Genomic DNA, 21,767 nt, shown 5'->3' with positions numbered 1-21,767 from the left:
TACACGGTTTTCACCAACTAGCGACTGAATAGGGTATGAGTAGTATTTTGTGCCACCCTTGCCACCTTCTAAAGTTCTTTGCAATCCTGTGCTGAGCAGGTGCCATACCAGGATGTTGTGTAGCCACTAAGGGCAGAAGCAATCTATTTTAAGGTTAACAAGCATTGAGAAAGACATAACCAAAAAAAGTCTGCTCTGCCCTGCATATAAAGTTACTATGTGTCCAGTACATTACCAGTACAGCCTGTTATTGATGTTTGCTTACCAAGTAATTGCAGACGTTCACCACCTCTACTTCCACTTCCTGAATAGTGATTGGCCTCAGAGGCTCTTTTATGTGGCAAACATCAATAACCAGTTCCTTGGTTTTAATGATGTTTGTGACAATGCAGGTTCATTCCATGCTCCCATCTGCCTTCTGGGAGCTCTTGAACCCGACACCGTCGGTAATGTCACCGATGAGCTGGATAGTGAGGCACAAACAATGAAGCAAGGGGATGGTGTAAAAAGTGCAAAGTGCTTTTATTAAATCCAACAACAACAAAAAGAAAGTGTCCAAATTAAATAATGCAGTGTTGCAAAGTCATTAAATAAATAATCCATAAAACAGGTGAAAAGTGGAGGTTAAAAACACAATGGAAAAACAATCCTTTAAAAACCCGAGGTTAAAATAACAGCTGGAAGCAGTCTTTTAAAACACAAAGCACGGTGTCTCCTTTCTATTGGTGACTCCCCTGCTTCTCCTGTCCGGGCCCCACAACAGGGGAGTCGCCCTACCAGCATATGCAGCTCCATCAATACTGGTCCGGCAGCCCTCCGATCCCTGGCTACGTTGTGCTCCAGCCAGACCGAAACTTGGTTTCCTTCCCCCAGCGGCCATGGCGCTCAACACACCCAATGCCTCCACGACTCCCGCTATCGTCAATGGCCAGTCGACTCCACTGCCGGTCACTCCAGCTACTCCCAATTACTCAGCTGGAGCGACCACTTCAATCTGTCCCCTCCGAGAGTTGGCCACACTCCTCCGGGGCTCTCCTACCAGCTGCCTGCCTTTGCTGTCGCTCGCTCGCACCGCCTCCACACTTCTCCAGCCGCCTTCTCTCTTAACGTCCCATTCTCTCTCCTCTTTTCTCCTTCCTTTTTCTCCCTCCTAGCCACCTCACGCTTCTATTTATTACGGGGACGTGGATCAGATGTGGCAATTAGCAACTCCCGGCACCAATTACGAATGCGGACGACGACTCACCTGTGCACTTAAGGACCATCCACCTCACACATCACCCGGGAACCGCTCCAGCCACACATACAACACCGCCCCTCTAAGCCACAAGTGCGGCGATTATTTATTTAAAAAGTGGCCTTTTTGACATGAGCTGTGGACCTGCTACACCACAATGTTAAGCTGCAGGAAATTCTTTCTGCACAAGAAAAAAAGTCCTCCACCTGACTCATATACTCTGTCTCATTCCCTTCATCAACATACCCTATTAGTGCAGAATCATCTGAGAAGTTCTGCAGGTGACATAACCTGATATTATAGCGATTGTCCGAGGTGTACAAGGGTGAAGAGAAAAGGAGACAGGACAGTTCATTGTAGTGCTCTACTGTTGCTTACATCCAAATCACAGACAGTCCTTGAGCCCCTTAATCTGCTGTCTGTTGGACAAGCAGTCTATTATCCAGGATGCCAGAGATGGCTAGATGGTATTAAAGTCACCAGAGAAATATAAAACACGAAACCTTCACAATGTTGCCATCATTATCCAGATGGGAATAAGCCGTGTGGAGCAAACTGATAATTGAATCTCCCACTGCAATCGCTGTCCTACAGGCAAACTGCAGTGAGCCCAAGTGATCTTTCAAAAGATGCTTCTGACATAAAGTTGTGAATGTTTCTCTTCATTTGATTAAAAAAAAATAAAAAAAACCCAACATGATTCACCAAATACTGCACATCTGCTAATGAACTTAAGAAACCTCATCAGTTGCAACTTCACTGGGTCCGCCGCCAGCCAGGGATGCGTCTATGAAGAGAGATAAGAGTGTGAAGTGCGGCACCATCAGGACTTAATGAGTGACTACCTCCATATGCCCCACTGCCTCAACATAATGCATAGTGTGGCGCACCTGGGAGGCGGCCATGAACAGTGATGTAAAGTGCAGCGTGATCAAGAGTTTATGTGGTGTTCATAGGGACCACAAGTTGCCTGAGATTTATTAATTCAAAGCAGCATACTAGGCAACTGTGAAGAGTGATGCAGCGTGATGAGGAGATCACGGGGGACTCTCCCTTTTGGATTATTTACTTTAACATGGTGCAATAGCACTTCAGAAAAGGGAGGCTGGAGTAAAAGGTTGGGAGTATTACGTGTAATCTGTTATTTGCTTCATAACCAAAATCTGGCATCGATACCAAAGTCAAACTTTTTGTGCCAATCCAGCACTATCAATGATACACCTGGGGTCATAGAGTCCTTCAGGTCATTCGACATCGGAAACCCTTGCCAAAGCAAGCCAGGTGGAGTTGATTAGACCCAAGCTTATGTCCAAGTAGCAACTGTTCCTACTAAATTACAGTCATGACTGACACTCTGTTTGCTTCCTCTATAATTGATAGCTAAAAGCATTAAATGCCTTACAGAGGGAAATGAGCAAGCCCCCTAAATCCCCACTTCAATGGGCAAGCATTGGGCAAAATACCCCTTCCTGCAGCATTTGTCTGTAAATTCATGGTAATTTACTCTTCTCATCGCCTCTTCCAACCAATCATCCTTGGGTACTATGAGCTCTAACAAAATCTACCTTGTTGCTTCTGAAAGCAAGGCCATGTCTGGCCCAGCGTGGTATTGGTAATGCTCTCTGGGAATTTAAGTTGCCTGTCATGATCAGCACCCAATTGCCAGTCTAGTACTCTCATAAGGATCCCTGCTGTTGCTTTTGGCCATGGTCTTTTTGGCCTGTTGAAGCTTATATACGATTTAATTGGATGGTGGTGCCTATGCCGGAAAACAACGCCATCTACTTCAGCACTCAGCCTTGATACCAGCATTAGCAACCATTCCCTAATTGTAGCAGGGCGGCTACAATTAGCTAACATAGCTAATATAGCTAACATGCTCAAGGGTTCCTCTCTTACAAAATAAGGTGCATACTGGAGCCTCTGCCATGCTCCAACAGAAGAGGCTAGCTAGATGGACTGGGATGGATGACACAGGCCAATCCTACCAAGAACTTTTTGTGAATAGGCTCAACCTTTCACAGCTCAGACCAAGTTAGCTTATTGTTTCATCTAGTCCATGCACGTTGCGGACTCATTTCTACCACCCTACTTGAGGGCATCTCATCCAGCTAAGCTCTTATCGTCTGCTGAAACAGTTGGTAACATTCTTTGTTTATGACCTTGTCAAGGTAATGACACACATCTTACAATTGCTTTATGGTGCATTCATGCTCTGACCTTCTCCACTGCTTATACCACTCTCAACTTCCAACCAGTCCTCACCTCAATGCTAGCCTTAGAGATATTTATATAAAGCACACCATAAACTGCAGTTTCTAGTGTTATGTTGACAGGTAGGTTTGTGAGACATCTGCTTCCTAAGGGATGCCCTAATGGTGTCAATGTTTAAACCAGTGTTTTTTTTTTCTTAGAATAGTATTCTTATTATAAATGTGACAATATTTGATCATCTTTTACTAAATCTTAATTCCTAAGCTTTGTCTTCTTGGTATCGAATGACAGCATTAGAGATTACTGCCACTATCACAAAGTCAAAGCTTAGAAATACTTGTCAGTATAGACTGATAAATAAGAATTATATATACAGAATTACAGTTTTTCCATCAAAAATCAACAATTCTAGAAATTTACGTATATTGCAAATCTCAAATATTACATATTTCAGGCACCTTAAAACTTTTATCTATGAAGAATAGATCAATAAATAAATCTGGACATGTACAGTAAATACACATTCCTTTGTACATATTCAGGGCATGAACATTTTTTTTTTCTTTCAACAGGGTGACCTACCTCCCAGTAACAACAAATGAAAGGGATGTAAAGAGTGGATGGATTTATTTATTTTTCAAGACATGATCATAATGGATCACCTAATACATCTTAACTTGTGCTAATATTAAAGTTAATTTTTTGACATTTTGCTTTTAGTAATTGAAAAATAAATTGTGTTTACAGCCTTATTACCTTCTGAACCATCTTTTACAATGATCATTTAGGACACTATGTTTTAAACTACATTTTAAAGATGTTTCTATGAGAAAACTGATTATTCAGGACACTTTGTTTAAAACAACATTTTAAAGCTGCTTTTCTGACAAAACTTTTGAAATCAAGTTTGTCTTTAAGTCCCTTTGTCAGATATCAGGCATTAGCTGACATGAAATTACGGTTGCATCTAACATTAAGAAAATATCCAGTTAATTAGCTATTGAAAAATGCTCTTGTTCTTCTGATCTATTAATTCAGAATACAAGTGAAAATCTCCTTTGCTATTTTGTTTTAAATGTATCTGACATTGAGATACATTACAGATTGCATGCAAGGCTGTGCTGCCACCATCTCATTTTTTATATATAACCTTCCACCATTTTTCCTGAGACATCCTTCTGCTGCAGAGGTCTTTTATTTGCAGGTAACTGTATAGCCAAATGGCCTTCTGAATCTCCAGCCGGATCTTTACAATATGATTGGTAAGCTATTACCTATATACAAGAACAATCAATTTTGAGTTCATAACTAAAACTAAAAAAATAATTCCAAAAGAAAGATTTCACTTTGCTACACACCCAGCCACGCGACTGAAATGTGATCGCCTGACGCTTGCAGTGTAGTCATCATTAAGGAACTTATGAATTTAAAAACGCTGGTAATTTTAGAATGAATTAACTTTACAAAAATACCGATAGCAGCACAGTTTTTTCCAGGAGCTAATTGATATTTATGTACCGACCAGTCTGGAAACCGGTACCAGTTTAACTTCCTTAGCATTGCATTTAATAAAATCAAATAAAAAAAAAAAAAAAAAAAACACACACACAACAACAGCATGTAAAAAGCGATGTCCTAGGTCAACCGCATCTTTTTAGCAGTAATGTGGAAGGTGGATGTGCGGCAATGATTTGTTCTACAAGCCGGCATGTAAAGTCTGCATGAGATACAGTTTCACCAGCATCTGGTTTCTGCAAGACAAACGCATTCCAAATGCACTGTTCAACCAGATGAAGAAACAGCTTTTTGTAGTATTTCTTTTGTTGCCTCTGTATAATGGGATAGAAAGTCAATTTCTGATCCACACATTTTACACCACCCATCATGCTGTTGTAGTCTACCACAGCACAAGGCTTCGTAACCTGCTTGTTGCCGTTTGCCTGTATAGTGACTGTGGCTGCATTATGTACAGTACTAAGCAGACAAACATCTTTCTTTTCTTTCCATTTCAGTGCAAGCACTTTACACTTTTGCCAAGCTACTAGCACACCTCACTGTAATTTAGCTCTGCCAAAGTCTTCAGGCATGCCATGACTGTTGGGATGCACTGTACCATATATGCCTCAGTCTTTCTTTGTAGGAAGATGTAAAATAGCTATGGCAAAGTATAAAAATTGCCCATGGCTACACAGTAACTTTGACCCAGCAGAGCATCTATCAATGTCAGCACCGATGACGTAGCAATGCCATACTGATTTTATTTCGGATTAAACCCTGTCCCTTTCTCTCTGTACAGAACTGAATTCCAAATGTATCCAGTTTTAGATTCATAAAGCTCATAAAACTTTACACCAAATCTTGCTCTTTTTGAAGCAATGTACTGTATGCATGCCCTTATAAGCCATGAGACTTTCATTGATGCTGACATCACGGTCCGGAATGCAAACGCTCCAAAAGTTTGTTACAATGGCCTGGTATATCTCCCAGTTTTTTTTTCAGTCTGGGTGCTGGGTCTTCATTGTTGGTAAAGTGCAGATATTTCATAATTAGTGAAAATCTACATGGTGTTGCCAAAATTTTGCTCTTAGACCAGTACCATTGCTTCTCAGGTTTTACTACAAGTCCTTGCAATATCAATAAACCTATCAAGGCCCAGATATCATCAGCAGTTACTGGTTGCCATCTTTTTGAATGGAAAAACTAGTTAGGTGTACGGTTATTTGCCCGACAGTTCAGAATAACGATTCGTCCCCATAATTCTACCAATCATGTTATCATCCAGAAATAACCTCAGGTAAGAGAGAGGATCTTGGCTGTCAATGTCCACTTTTATTCCTCCTGGCTTCCCCACAAAATCAAAACGAGGTGGGGATGGTTTATTTGAAGCAGGGTTAACAGACAGCCAGACACGAGGGTTACTTTTGGATTCATCAGAGTCACTTTCGGGCTCACTGCCCATTTCAGTTTCACCACCTAAGAACAGATTCACTTCCTTATCACTGCTGATGAGAAGCTCCTCAACATTACTGCTTGTATCACTAGCAGGAGTATGCAACACCCGGACTTGTGAAAAACATTTCTTACGAGACACCATTATTACAGAGGGGATTATGGATCACACTTACAGGTGAGAGGAGAAGACGCACCAACACCTTAGCCCATGTGATGCTTGGACATAAAGCTTTCACAAGACTCGCCCACTTATAACATTGCCCAAGTAATGCTTGTGACTTATGCTGACAGCACTTTTTCAGCCCGAGTACTTCTTGGTTCTAAGGTTTATGCAAGATGCATCTGTAAAGTTGCCTGAGTGACACTCAGAACTAATGCTTTTAGCACAATTTTTACAGCCCAAGTAATGCTCAAGTCTAACACTAAGGAGGCTACTTCCGGTTTGAAACCCATCGCTAACTTTAATAAGCAAAAACCATACATTTCCCTAATTTTAAGGATCAGTGTCCATACAGAAGTGAGAACACTGGCACATATCCAGCTAGGAAGCCATGAATTTAAATCTCATTTTCAGGTTTTGCATGACAGACGTTGCATTTTTTTATATATATATTTTTTTTTTATATATAAATGTGGAGAAATTTCCACAGTCTCCATTGCAATTGTAATCTTAAAATACATTACCAACATTTTGAGCTTGAATTCTGCAGGTTGTACATTACTCAGAATTCTAAGGATTTGTCTCCAAAACTATGCAAATGTGCCGTTTGCATTGCTTCATTATTCAGTATCATAATGTATGTGATTAATTTCATACAAAATTGTATATTTTTTTTTGTATTAAGCTTGTGACAGTTATTTTACATTATTAATTTTGTATTTTCTTTCTCTCTTTCATTGACTTATCTACATTTTGTTATCTATGGGTTTTTCACATCTTCTCCTCAATCAACAACGAGTTCAGGTGAGGAGAGGAAACAGTAAAACAGAAGTTCTTGTTTGAGTTACTTTATGGTTGTGTTAAATGTACATAACTTATCAGTTTTTGTGTACGGCATGTTACTGTAAAGACTTTTTATGATATTTACCCTTTCAGTTTGTAAATAATCCTGCGTATATAGCAGGTGCAAATTGATGGAAGGATGGCAGTTTTTGTTTTTTTCTTTTCCTCACATTTCGATAGGCACTTTGTTTTGTTAAAGTAAATTTATTGTTTGATAAAGTAATGCTTTCTTGCTAATTAAGAACAATATTCTGTTTACATATATTGTAACATGGTTTGATACATGTGTCTGTGCCAAGTTTTGAGAAGGAGAGCTGGTGCAAATTGATGGATTGTTGGTGGTTTGTAATTACAGTGAAAATCGTTTAACACGAAACTGAGGGGACTGAAATATTTTTTCATGTTAAAAGAATTTCGTGTTAAAGGATATTACAAAAAAAAAAACAAAAAAACATGCAGTATATTCAACAAAATTAAGTTTATTAGAGTACATTTTATTTACATAGATATGTATATATGCATGTATTTAATAAAAATGGGAGCATTCTGAGATCTCGCTTGTTTGAACCAAACAAGTAAAGCCGTCTCTAAATCCTCTTGCTTGGCTGTTCTCATCCATTTTCGCTCTGGCTCAAACTTACTCCGTTCAAACATTTCCGTAATTTGCTCTCTTTTTTTTTTTTAATTACTGTATTGTTGATAATGTAGAGATAGCAATATCAAAATCTTTACAGATTTCCGTTTTCCGCCTTAAGAAGCTCCATCTTCATTTTAAGCGAAATAGCAGTTTGCTTTCCCCCTGAGCTCTTTGCCATTGTGCTCGTAAAAAAAATTCTTCTAAAATAGAAAAAAAAAAAAAACGCAAACCAAACTCACTGATTTTTACTCACACTGCGATGTACTCGTCACCGAATTCCAAAGCTAATTGATGAGAGATGAGATGTTTTTGTGTGTGGCGTTTGTAGGGGTGGAGGGTGAAAGTAGCTTAGATTAACAAAATTGGCTCGTGTCACAGGCTATTCCGAGGGTATTTCAAAGCCAAGTTAGCCTCCTTTCTACGAAACATGTGAAACCACCTCTCTTTCATTTCACACCCCTCTTAAATCTCGCCTGCGCGGCTGGTGTTTTCTGTATTTTGTTCATTCCCAGAAGGGAAATCTTTTCGTGTTAAGCGATTTTCGTTTCGTGTTAAGAGAAAAAAATGCATGAAAATACATAGTAGTTTGTCGGGACCGTTGTATTATTTCGTGTTAACCGATATTTCATCTTAAGCGTTTTCGCATTAAACGTATTTCACTGTATTTCTTGAAATAGTATTCAACATTTATTCAGCTATATCTGAATAAAAGGGAATCGAACAGCAGCAGAACTTGGTACAAAAGCAATCTTCTCTCAAATAAAAATGACTAAATGCAAGTATAGTAGTGCATTAATGGATCCAAATCTTTGCAAGGAATTAAATGTTGCAACAGCTAGCATATCAATCAATTTTCACAGTGAAGTGGCAATCAGTTTCAGGTTCATGACCAGAACAAGTAGTGAAATCACTTTGGTTCAAAATTACTCTTATTGGTGTTTGAGCATTGCTCTTAATTGGTTTTTAATTTAGAAAGTTTTCAAATTAAACAATTTATAGCATCAACTATTTTTAAAGTTAACATTTGTCATTAACAAATGTGCTAGACTGTCTGGCTTTACGGACTCTCCTAGACTTTATACGGCTTACTGTAAGAAGCATTACTGGAAATTTGGCCTGCAACAGAAAAATGTGCCCTTAAGTATAATTGTTACTACTGTAAACAACAGAAAGAGGTAAGGATCAAACCTAAATAATCCATAGCTAGTCCTGTTATGGTCTGGTGTTTGCAGTCTGCATGGTTAGTTATGTGTCCGTCTGCTTGTTGGCAGTGGCAGGCCAATAATTAATGACATGCCTCTATACTTTCCAACTCAATTAAAGGGTCACAGCAGAGGACAAAAAATATAACAATTTTTAAACCTCATGAAACATCCTTACCAAACATTCTTGACAAAATTACATCAAATTACAAATGACCATTATGGCAAGACAGTATGTAGAATTATTGTAAATATTATTCACTTTAAGGTTTATGAAAGGGCTTTGAAATTCTCATATCAGTACCACTCACTGCAAAAACGTCAAATAGAATTACAGTGAGGAACATAAGTATTTGAACACCCTGCAATTTTGCAAGTTCTCCCACTTAGAAATCATGGAGGGGTCTGAAATTCACATTGTAGGTGCATTCCCACTGTGAGAGACAGAATGTAAAAAAAATTCAGGAAATCACATTGTATGATTTGTGCAGAATTTATTTGTATTGCACTGCTGCACATAAGTATTTGAACACCTGGCAATCAGCAAGAATTCTGGCTCTCAAAGACCTGTAACTCTGCCTTTAAGAATTCCACCTCTACTCCACTTAATAATCTTAATTAGTAGCACCTGTCTGAGCTCTTTAAAGACACCTGTCCACCCCACAGTCAGTCAGACTCCAACTACTACCATGGGCAAGACCACAGAGCTGTCAAAAGACACCAGAGACAAAATTGTGGACCTCCACAAGGCTGGAAAGGGCTATGGGGCAATTGCCAAGCAGCTTGGTGAAAATAGATCAACTGTTGGAGCAATTGTCAGAAAATGGAAGAGGCTAAAGACGACTGTCCGTCTACTTTGGACTGGGGCTCCATGCAAGATCTCAACTCGTGGGGTATCACAGATTATAAGAAAGGTGAGGAATCAGCCCAGAACTACACGGTAGGAGCTGGTCAATGACATGGAGAGCTGGGACCACAGTTTCAAAGGTCACTGTCAGTAGAACACTATGCCGTCATAGTTTCAAATCACGCATTGCACGGAAGGTTCCCCTGCTCAAGTCATCACATGTCCAGGCCCGTCTGAAGTTTGCCAATGACCATCTGGATGATCCAGAGGAGGCATGGGAGAAAGTCATGTGGTCAGATGAGACCAAAATAGACTTTTTTGGTCTAAACTTCACTCGCCGTGTTTGGAGGAAAAAGAAGGAGGAGTTGCATCCCAAGAACACCATCCCTACTGTGAAGCATGGGGGTGGAAACATCATGCTTTGGGGGTGCTTTTCTGCGAAGGGGACAGGACGACTGCACTGTATTAAGGAGAGGATGAATGGGGCCATGTATTGTGAGATTTTGAGCAACAACCTCCTTCCCTCAGTCAGAGCAATGAAGATGGGTCGTGGCTGGGTCTTCCAACATGACAATGACCCGAAGCACACAATCAGGATAACCAAGGAGTGGCTCCACAAGAAGCATATCAAGGTTCTGGAGTGGCCTAGCCAGTCTCCAGACCTAAATCCAATTGAAAATCTTTGGAGGGAGCTGAAACTCTGTGTTGCTCAGCGCCAGCCCCAGAACCTGACAGATCTAGAGGAGATCTGTGTGGAGGAGTGGGCCAAAATCCCTGTTGCAGTGTGTGCAAACCTGGTCAAGAACTACGGGAAACGTTTGACCTCTGTAATTGCAAACAAAGGCTTCTGTACCAAATATTAACACTGATTTTCTCAGGTGTTCAAATACTTATGTGCAGCAGTGCAATACAAATAAATTCTGTACAAATCATACAATGTGATTTCCCGAATTTTTTTTTTTTTTTTTTTACATTCTGTCTCTCACAGTGGGAATGCACCTACAATGTGAATTTCAGACCCCTCCATGATTTCTAAGTGGGAGAACTTGCAAAATCGCAGGGTGTTCAAATACTTATGTTCCTCACTGTATAAGTTTAATACTGTATTAGTACATTCACTCTTTAGGTGGAGTATCATTAATCAATAGATCTGGAGTATAAATTTTGTATTGTTGCTTCATTGAACAAGGCACAATTAGCAAGAAGACATATCTTCAGTAAGCGTATAAATAAAAGAACAGGAAAGGAATATGCAGAAAGAAACAGCTTGCAAAGAATCACATCTTAAAACAACATTGTACCTTTGTTAGACCGTTTTTACAATTTTGTACACATTACATTTATATGCTTGGCTATTATGAGAACAGCTTATTCTAAAAACTTTAATAATCCAATTGTTACCAAAAGGTATACCTCATCAGATGCTGGAAAATATCTGAAGAATGCCTAATCGCAGCTAAACACCATAGCACAACTTCTATACACTGTGGAAAATTTAATATCAGACTTACAGAACACCTGCAAAGATACTGCCATAGTAGTTAAACAAAATACAGCATGGAAGAAATTTGCATCATCTTTCAATGCACACTTTACTAACTATCAACATAACAGCATTCCCAATCTTAATAATCTCTAGAAACCTATGAAAAACATTGCTTGAAAGGCACTGATGGGGAATAAGATACCAGATTTCCCACAGCACCTGAAGCCAAAATAAATAAATAAATAAATAAATGTAGTTGGTGCAATTGCTCCTCAGTTTATCAGCCTTCATTAGCTATGCCATCAATAATGATGCATTTGGAGAATCTGTTTCACCAGACTGCATAATAATGACATAAAAAGAACAGTGCTAGATATATTATTGTGTTGCAACATCTGTTAAAACATTTCCATAATTATTAAAATGCTAGTACTGCTGCAGGTTTTTGTAACACAAGAAGAGCGCCACAATATCTCTTACCTTAGGGCAAACTCAGTCTGTCCAGTCTAGCTCACATTAACTGGTGTGTCACAAACTAAGACCTAATTGATATTCACCTGCACAGTACATTACCTGAAAAAAAGGGTTGCATGTTTGTACATCATGATTCCCATTACACATCTTCCCTTCTCAGCACATAAGATGAGCAATCTCATCTTTCCAACACACACAGAGCAGGTACACCCAGTAATTACAACATACTGTAATGTGTAGGTATAAGTCAGTGTGGTCAATTCTGGAAGGAAACAAATGGTGAGGAAAGTGAATCCAGGGAACCCCATCAATGCCCATAAAAAATGATCAGAAGGCAAAAGCAAGATACTACCAAAGGATGCTGCTACAGATTGGAGAGAGCATGTAAGTTCAGTAGCAATGAAAGTTAAATGGTTGATATACAGCATGTGCCTTATGAGAAACATTTCTCAATTTCAATTATTGACACAATGAAACGACATGCATTTCCATACATACTTGTACATACAGATGCATCTGAAAAAATAAAAATATTGTGAAAAATATCATTTGCTTCCGTAATTTATTTCAAAAAGGTAAACCTTCATATATATTTCAGTGTCTGGCACGTTTTTGATAAGAAAAGGGATCTGGATATAATCATTTTATCACATATTCCTGGAACCATTTTTCTTGAGGCAAGGGTATGTTTTCTATTTGCTTGTGCGAGTTCTCACATAAATATGAAAGTACATCAAAACAAACCCAAAAATGTGGCCCAAACAGTGTGCTGTAATTTTGTCTTTCATGAGTTAATTACACCTCAGGGGCGTGAAAGTTTATTCCGGAATAAGACAAAAGCTGAGGTAGTGTGCAGAGGTAGCCTGTCTTTAAAATGGCTGAATCTCACAACATTGTGTTTTTTATTCAAAAATGACATGTATAGGCTATTTTACAATGTGTGTATGAGATCAATACTTAACAACTGTCCGGTTTTTAAAAATTGACATATTTTGAAAGTTTCTATGCAATGTGGCCTATGCCTAAAATGTTCACCATAAAAGGCCAGGACTGGCTATGTATTTTTAAAAATATATTAAAAACACTCAACTTTACAATTGTGATGTTACAAGAACCATATTTTGGTACTAAAGTTCTGAAAATGTAATGGTCCCAACTTTTTTTTTTTTTGAAGTATCGGTAGTACCAAGGAAGTTGTTACTTGTAGTCTCACATGAGTGCAAGTACCACAGCAGAGGTCATTGTCACTACCCGATCTACGGTGCCTACCCGATTTGTGCGCGCATGCACACAAAGACAACCAGAGCCGTGTGCGCATGCGCACGCAGAACATTACTATTACGACCCTGCCTGATCTGCGTTTTTCTACTTCGCGACACGAGTCCCCATCCGATTTGTCTCACGCATCCGCTCTCTGCTTAATTAAAATTCATTTCACGATGCTGCCCGATTTGTTCTGCGACACACGTCACTCGTCAGGTTTGAATTGTACTTGCGAGTCATTTTTGTGTTGACGTTTATTTCCGTCTGTAAGTGGACTTCTTACTGGAAAAGATGACAACTTTTGAATTTTATAACGTCTTGGAAGAATATTTGTCGCCTGAAAATTTTAACTCCATTCGAATGAAGAGGGAGCGAAATGAAATGCGATGCATGTCTGTGAACTTTATAATGGATATGTATAGCTTTTTGTAAGTACATCATATTGATGAAAAAGGCAATAAGGATTTTCCTTTTTAGTTGCTATACGACATTCGTAATCTCGTGGTTTAAATGTGGAAGTCACATTTTCCATATTTGGGTTAATGGATGCATTTCATTTATTTTGTAACACCCTATTAGCATTTGGTGGTGTGTTTCTTTTAACATTTGTTCGCATTTTTCATCTTAAAGAGTGAACGGCATGCTAAAGATTAAGCAAAACAATGTAATCGAGATGTCGAATTAGGAATAGAATTAGGAGTGCACGACTGATACTCGACAGGTATAAAGTGTGCCCTCCAAAGCCATCAGTATTTTTTATTATGTTGATATCAGATTACATCATTACAATAGTTTTTCCATAATAAAGTTAATAAAGATATAATGATGAAGGCGAAATTACATACAAGAGTAGCAACAGCTAAGTTATTACAAGAAAGCGAGATGCAGATAATAGCATTACAAATTGTTAATGAAGCAGATCAGAATCTTACATGTTTTAATTATTTTTGTGTGTTTTCCGTTTTAAAAACTATTTCTAGCATATTAATGTCCATACAGAAAGATGTAACAGAGGGTCTAACGTTCTGAACTTTACACTTATGAATATGAAATTTATGAAGCAAGGAAAACACAGTTACTCCACTTTCTAACAATTAGTCTTCAAAACTGTATACAGAAGAAGAACAATATTTAAACAGTGAGATACTGGTTTGTCATTCAAGAAAGTAACAGAAATAAATCTTTATAAAACATTTTGGAATAGGAACAGAAGTAAAAGAAATGTGAGAGGGGTGTGTATAATTTTTTTTGAGAAATATTGTTCACAGATCTTTCACTTTTATTTTTAGACATACCATTTACTTCTTCAACAAAAAATTAATAAGTGTATTACAACTTTAAAAAAAGGAAAATACAAAAATGAACTGGCTCTGTATCAATATGGGTGAATAAAACCATTGACATGAGAAGAGTCTGCACACAAACAGCAGTGTGTTATGTTGATTAAACTTGTAAGAATGAATATCACTGCACTCTGTCAACATGGTGTTCATCATAAACTGAACTATTTCATGCTGTTTAAATTCTGCTCAGTTAGTGGAGAATATTTTATTGTATAGCTGTTAAATTCAGTTTAGTTTTATTATATTAATAGGTAAGTTGGTTTCTCAGTGGGTTTTACAGAGACGCCTCAAAATAACATTAAAAACACATCACCAAGAACAAACGTATTACAAATATGAATTATAGCAGCTGTAAAAAAAATTGATCAAATAAATTTAAGGAAGTGAGCTGTTATCACTTGAATCATTTAAGTGTGTGGATATAAAGTTAAATATTTTTGTAAGATTAACAGCCATTGGAATAAATGAGGATTTGAACCAGTGGCTTTATGCTCTTCATTTCTTCAGCATCTGACCTGATTGCACAACTGAGAACGAATTAAATAATTTTAACAAGTTGACAGTAACAGCACTAAGGACAGGGACAGTCAAGCACAATGCCATGCAACACAGTGTTATTTTCTTTTTTTGAAAAAGGACCATATATTTCTAAAAAACTGGTTGGATACATTAGGTTTTGTAAACCTAATGCCTTAAGACAAATGGCAATTTTATTATTAATAATTTATGTCTAAGGATATTTTTAATGTGGTGGGTTGGCGCCCTGCTCGGGATTGGTTCCTGCCTTGCGCCCTGTGTTGGCTGGGATTGGCTCCAGCAGACTCCTGTGACCCTGTGTTTGGATTTAGCGGGTTGGAAAATGGATGGATGGATGGATATTTTTAAACAAACAATTTGTTCATGAGAGGGAAATTGCAACAATAGATCAAAACGGAAAGGAAACTATTTATTACGTGAGTGGGAAAATAAAAACGCTACATACTTTATATAACATATACATATAGTACCTGCCAAATAATACAAAGAGTACAGAGCATGTGTTTCGCCCTAACTGGGGCTCATCAGGTGTGCACACTTAAGTTTCCTCTTACGGCGATCGAACATTGGACATCAACGTTACGCTACGCCACAAAGGCTGCTTCGTATATTCTGCAGGATGAATATTTTCATTATGGTCAACTAATGTGGAACTAAAATGAATAAACCGTAATGTCAAGTTGTACTGCATGCACAGTTCCGATCGGGCCGTGGCGTAAAGTGGATTTTTTTTGTTTTTAATGTTTTTGTCATTAAGCGCATGTGGTGTGTGTCACTACCTGGTCCCCGTTGCTGGCCTGATCCGCCTGTGCGTGCATATTGAAAGGCTACGTCATCGCACACTTTACGGTGCTGCCCAATCTGTTTAACACATACGTGAACACTTTACGGCATATTAGGCTTTTAATACGCCTGCGTGCGCAAATCGGGTAGGCATGCAGATCGGGTAGACAGTCATGTTTGGAAATGCTTTTGTGTTTGCAGAAAATTCCTGCATGTGAGTGCAGTAATCACACTTTTAATTAAACACAAAAAAACAAAACACACACAGGTGCATGTTATTTCCACTTGATTCAGAAACAGATTTGTGCATGCTTTGAAAGCGAAATAACATTACCAATCTAATGAAGTGCAATAGTTTAACTTGTATTGTCATGTATTTGTAAGAGAAGATGAAACAACAAGAAGATTAACTGCTTTTAAATAGTGTCCTGCACTGTCCCGATATATGAACAGTTTGATGAGCACTTCTATAGATGTCCATCGGTCCAATTTCCTACCTGGTGTATACAGTTCAGGGTCACGCTGGGGTGTGACTCACACACATTCATTTACGCATTTAGGGTTGTGGGATGTAGGAGGACTGGCAGTGCTAACAAAGTAGCAAGTAAACACAGATGCAAGACTCAAATAGAGAGGCTGTTTCGCTTGCCTCCATAGGCAATGACACAAGTTTCTCTATTTGTTAATACAGTTCCAAAATAAAACTTAGTGTTTCAATGTTTTGAAGGACAAGGCACATTTCCCTATTAATATGACATGTACTGTGTTAACAGATGTTAGGAGTGGGCGGTATGACCAAAATTCTATATCACGGTATTTTACTAAATTATCCCGGTTTCACGGTATTCAACGGTATTTTTTTCCCATGCATGAGTGGATGTTAACCACATTTTCCACTGCAGTTACTGGCTAAGAATAACCTATTCCACTGTCAAGTGCATTGTACATAAAAAACATTTTAATGTGCGCACAAGTATTAATACAGGTTTGCATGGCCCCATAAAGTGATAGTTTTCAAGGGGGTGGCACTAATGAAGAGAAGGAATCACATTGCATGACAGATGCAGTCAAAATATAGAACCTTTTTATTGAACAAATTTTGCAAAAACTTAAACTATAATTTTGACAACATATTTTCAACCATCCAAAGAGGCATTTAGACTTAGTAAAATATCCAGAAGTGCTTGTCAAAAGTTGTATTGCACTGAACATGTCTTAGAAAAGGAATAAATAGTGAATATTTTTTGTAAAACAACTACACTTTGTTAATGTTAACCATCTCTGTCCACTGACACGTTAAAGTGACTTTTTAAACAACTTTACCATCATTAAACTGCATAATATTTAAACTAATAAATAATAACAATAAAATAAATAATAGTATTATTACTGATAGTTGCACTATTACTTCAAGGCTTCAAGCCCAGGTGCATTACACAGTATTCACCAAATTAAAATAAAATAAAATAAAAAGTGCAATCTTGGTGATGACATCTTTACCAACTGAACCATCATTTAGGCAAACTGCATTAATATGGACCTTGCTTCAAGCTAAGCTATATGCATAAATAATAAAACTAAAACTTGCATTTATAATGCTATTTGTGGTATAGCGCTACAGAATCGTATTAGGGCCACGGTGAAGAAAAAATCAAACTATATGTCGAGAATAAAGTCGACATTTCCACTTTATTCTCATAGTTTACTTTATAATTAAAGTAGAATGTTGTAAACTAAACTTCATCCTAAAATCATTGTTTAATTTACTAGATTTTCTCAAACCCCGTCATAAGTTAATGTAGCACATTAAATGCTTTGTGTTAAGTGTTCCCCGACCCAGTTGTTAATCACTACGCTTCTTAAACTGACTTCTCCCGCACTAAGAGGAGATAGCGATCACCACACAGAATCCATTCACTTCATGATATTCCTGCGCTCTGAAAATTTAGAATGCTAAGATAAATACTTGATATCATTTTCATGATGAAATGCATTAAAGCAGGTATTAAACATGCACGGTAGTGAGGCGGTAGTGCTGCCCCCTCGCAGTAAGGGGTCCCCAGGTGTATGTTCAGTGCAGAGAACTTTATGGCAGGTGTGACGAGGCTCCAAAAAACTGGATGTATGAATGGCTATCGCACAGGTTTAACTTAAATATTGTGTAAATGTTGGGTTTGTGATCTGGTGGTCGGAAACACTAACACAGAATTCAATGGATTCTGAGCAGGCTTTCTTTATTCCACGCGTGCTGTCTGTATCTGACGTACCAAAACCCCAATTCCTATCTTTCATTTTTCTTTCTCCACATAACCAATCACCACACGATAAACGTCTTTGTGAAATTAAAACTAGTTATAAACTTAGCCCACGGAGTGTTCAGAACTTTAAAAATATCTTTGTTATACATGTTTAACTATGCCATCTATTCAGGGTGGCGCCCATCCCTGAACGAGTCGCCAGCACATCGCAGGGTGAATACGAGCAAAACATACATTAGCAGGGTCAATATAGCATAACAACACCCCACATTCTACGTGACTTTGAAAGGAAACTGAAGTAAACCCACCAGAAAAACATGCAAATGCAAGGCAGGGTACACCCGAGACACCCTTGCTGCAAGGCAGCAGTGCAACCTCCACGCTGTGGTGCCCCCACATGATTAATACATGCTTTAATGCATTTCACCATGGAAATTATATCAAGTATTTATCTTAGCATTCTAAATGTTCAGAGAGCAGGAATATCATGAAGTGAATGTATTCTGTGCGGCGATCGCTGCCGGGGCCTCCTCTTAGTGCAAGAGGAAGTCAGTTTAAGAAGCTCGGGGAACACTTAAAGCATTTAACGTGCTATATAACTTATGACGGGGTTTGAGAAAATCCAGTAAATTAAATATTCATTTTACGATGAAGTTTAGTTTACGATGTTCTACTTTAATGACAAAGTACGAGAATAAAGTCAACATGTCGACTTTAATCTTGACATAAATGGCGAGAATAAAGTAGAAATGTTGAGAATAAAATCAACATGTCGACTTTATTCTCGTCACAAGCGTCGAGATTAAAGTCAACATGTCATCACACTATTACACAGTACCCAGGTACATTACACTGTATTGAAAACAAATAAAACAAGTACAACTTGGCTTGCAGTATTATCCAGTAGTATAGAAACAGTATTTACACATCTGACCTTTTAAAGCTAAAGTATCTCCAGGCGACGGACAGGACTCCTTTTTTTCGGCAAAAGTTCTTCTGTTCATCATGTTCAACTTTACTTTTAGTTCAGTTTTGGAATGCTCTCTGTCCATTTTCACCGCGCGGCATACCTATGCTACTGCCCACTATTTGGTGGTATAGCAGTGAAAAAGAGCCCTAGTGCAACAAATCTGTGTTTAGCGGTGTAGCAGTGAAAAAGGTCCCCACTTGAACAGTTTCCCGCTGCGCCACATTCCGAACGTCGTTTAGGCAATTTAAACCGGTGTTGCGGTATAAGAAAAATCCATATCATAAAAAAAATTAAAAACGGTTTTCGGTATGAACCGGTATACCGCCCAGCACTAACAGATGTATAACAAACAGTTAGAAAAACAAGCAAAACAGTGTACTTCATTTCTAAATAAGAATCTGCAAATACTTCATACCGTTCATTAATATAGCACATAAGTGAAAGCACACATCTATACTAATAAAAAGCAAAGCCCTCACTGACTGACTGACTGATCACTAATTCTCCAACTTCCCGTGTAGGTGGAAGGCTGAAATTTGGCAGGCTCATTCCTTACAGCTTACTTACAAAAGTTAGGCAGGTTTCATTTCGAAATTCTACGTGTAATGGTCATAACTGGAACCTCTTTTTTGTCCATAAACTGTAATAGACTGCAGCTCGATGGCCGTGGGAGGCGGAGTTGCGTATCGAGTCATCACGCCTCCCACGTAATCACGTGAACTGACTGTGAACGCAGTAGGAAACAAAGCACGGTGTAAACCGTAAGTTTAAATTAAGTTTATAGAAACGCTCCCGCTGCCGTTTGCAATACCATATTCGCAACGTACAAGTTTAATGAGAAGACACGAGGTACAAACGAGACTTTGGATCACTTTGTAACGGAGTTAAAATTGCTGTAGCGAGAAACTTTTAAGTGCCGGGTCTTAGCTAACATTACATAAAGCCGTGGACATCGCAACATCACACAAGAGAGCGTATGTGGATGTGTATATGTATATATATGTTTACATAACCTCTTTAACACACTACCTCTCCGCTGCGAAGCGCGGGTATTTTGCTAGATGTATATATTTGAATGGTACATTGAAGAATATAAGGCTTCCTCTCAATTATAAATTTATTCAGTACAGGTAATGACAGGTCCAAGTAATTTTCAAATTCTGCTTATGTATACAGGTAGAAGCAATAACAAAGTCTGATCACTCATGTAAGAAAAGATCTCTGAAATGAGGGATTAATGTAAAGCTGACTGGTTTAATTTCACAGAGCAAGTGTTAAAGCTGGGACAAACTTACTTTTTTTTTTTTTAAAATGTATATTATTAGCAAATATTACAAACCTAATTAATTTGATCACTGAAAAAGAAATACTTTAAAAGCATGATATTTATGGCTGGATATCAGCACTGATGTCCCAATTCAATATCAATTTTATCTTGACTGAATTAGTGTGGTGACTTTTTTAGAAATTACTTAACCATGCATAGAAAACATTGATATAATGTCACAAATTTCAGTAACACTTTATTTGAAGGGTGCCTACATAGTGACTTCATAATATCCACAGAAGCATAGACTGACAGTTAAGAAGAAATAATTTATTAGTAATGTACAGTTAATTTTTAGAACATGTGGAACAAAATATAATTGCTCTTATAAAAAAAAAAAAAAAAAAAAAACTCCACTCATTTAAAATTCACAATAATTTAACCATCATATGTATCACCACATCAGAGTCCACTCATATTGCAGGGGTTGCTCCTTGTTTTAATACAGTACAGTGGTATCTACTTTTTAAACTTCTATATCATCTTGCAAATAAGGGAAAATAATCAAATAGTGCTTCTTAAATAATAAATGTTATTCAATAACCTATTTCTGTGTTATGAATCTCCATGTAGGCACCCTTCAACTCAATTGTTAGCCAAATGTATCCCCCTATTGGACATTTAAAATAATCTTGAATTAGTCGAAACTAAAAATACAGCAGGAAGACTTCTATAAATTACATACATCTTCAGCTGCTCACTTGTAGCAGTCACATTAATCAATTCAATTAATTAATTAATTAATTAATTAAAAGTGAGAACATTAAGGAGGTTGTTGACTGCACTACTGACTACATCAACTTCTGTATGGACATTGTAGTTCCAGTAAGAACTGTATGCTGCTATGCTAACAACAAGCCATGGATTACAAGTGACATCAAGGGTCTTTTGAACCAGAAGAAAAGGGCTTTTAAAGGCGGTGATCAGTATGAGCTCAAGCGCGTGCAGAAGGAACTCCGAGTCCAGCTCAGGGCGGCGAAGGAGCACTACAGGAGAAAGCTGGAGCAGAAGTTGCAGAATAACAGCATGAAGTAGGGATGCACCGATACCAAAACGGGTATCTGGTATCGGCCTCGATACCACATTTTCTAAAGTACTCGTACTCATTAAAAGTCCCCCGATACCGGGGACCGATACCACGGTCTGAGAAATGTCTATGTTTGAGCGGCGTGTAAGGTGTTAATCACAGGCGCCGAGTGCCCGCCCCCAGGCCCCAGCTGCAGCTCAGAGCGGG

At 38.2% G+C, this 21,767-nt stretch overlaps 1 protein-coding gene across 1 annotated transcript in view; it reads right to left on the bottom strand.

The window, feature by feature from the left end:
• The window catches only part of LOC114660809 (pantothenate kinase 3), an 84,059-nt gene that overhangs the window by 44,112 nt on the left and 18,180 nt on the right, over positions 1–21,767 (bottom strand). The window lies entirely within an intron of this gene.

This window comes from Erpetoichthys calabaricus, chromosome 11, assembly GCF_900747795.2.
Source record: "Erpetoichthys calabaricus chromosome 11, fErpCal1.3, whole genome shotgun sequence".
In the NCBI taxonomy this organism is placed as follows: Eukaryota; Metazoa; Chordata; class Cladistia; order Polypteriformes; family Polypteridae; genus Erpetoichthys; species Erpetoichthys calabaricus.
The sequence above is the reverse complement of the archived record's forward strand: the minus strand, read 5'-3'. Positions and strand labels throughout refer to the sequence as shown.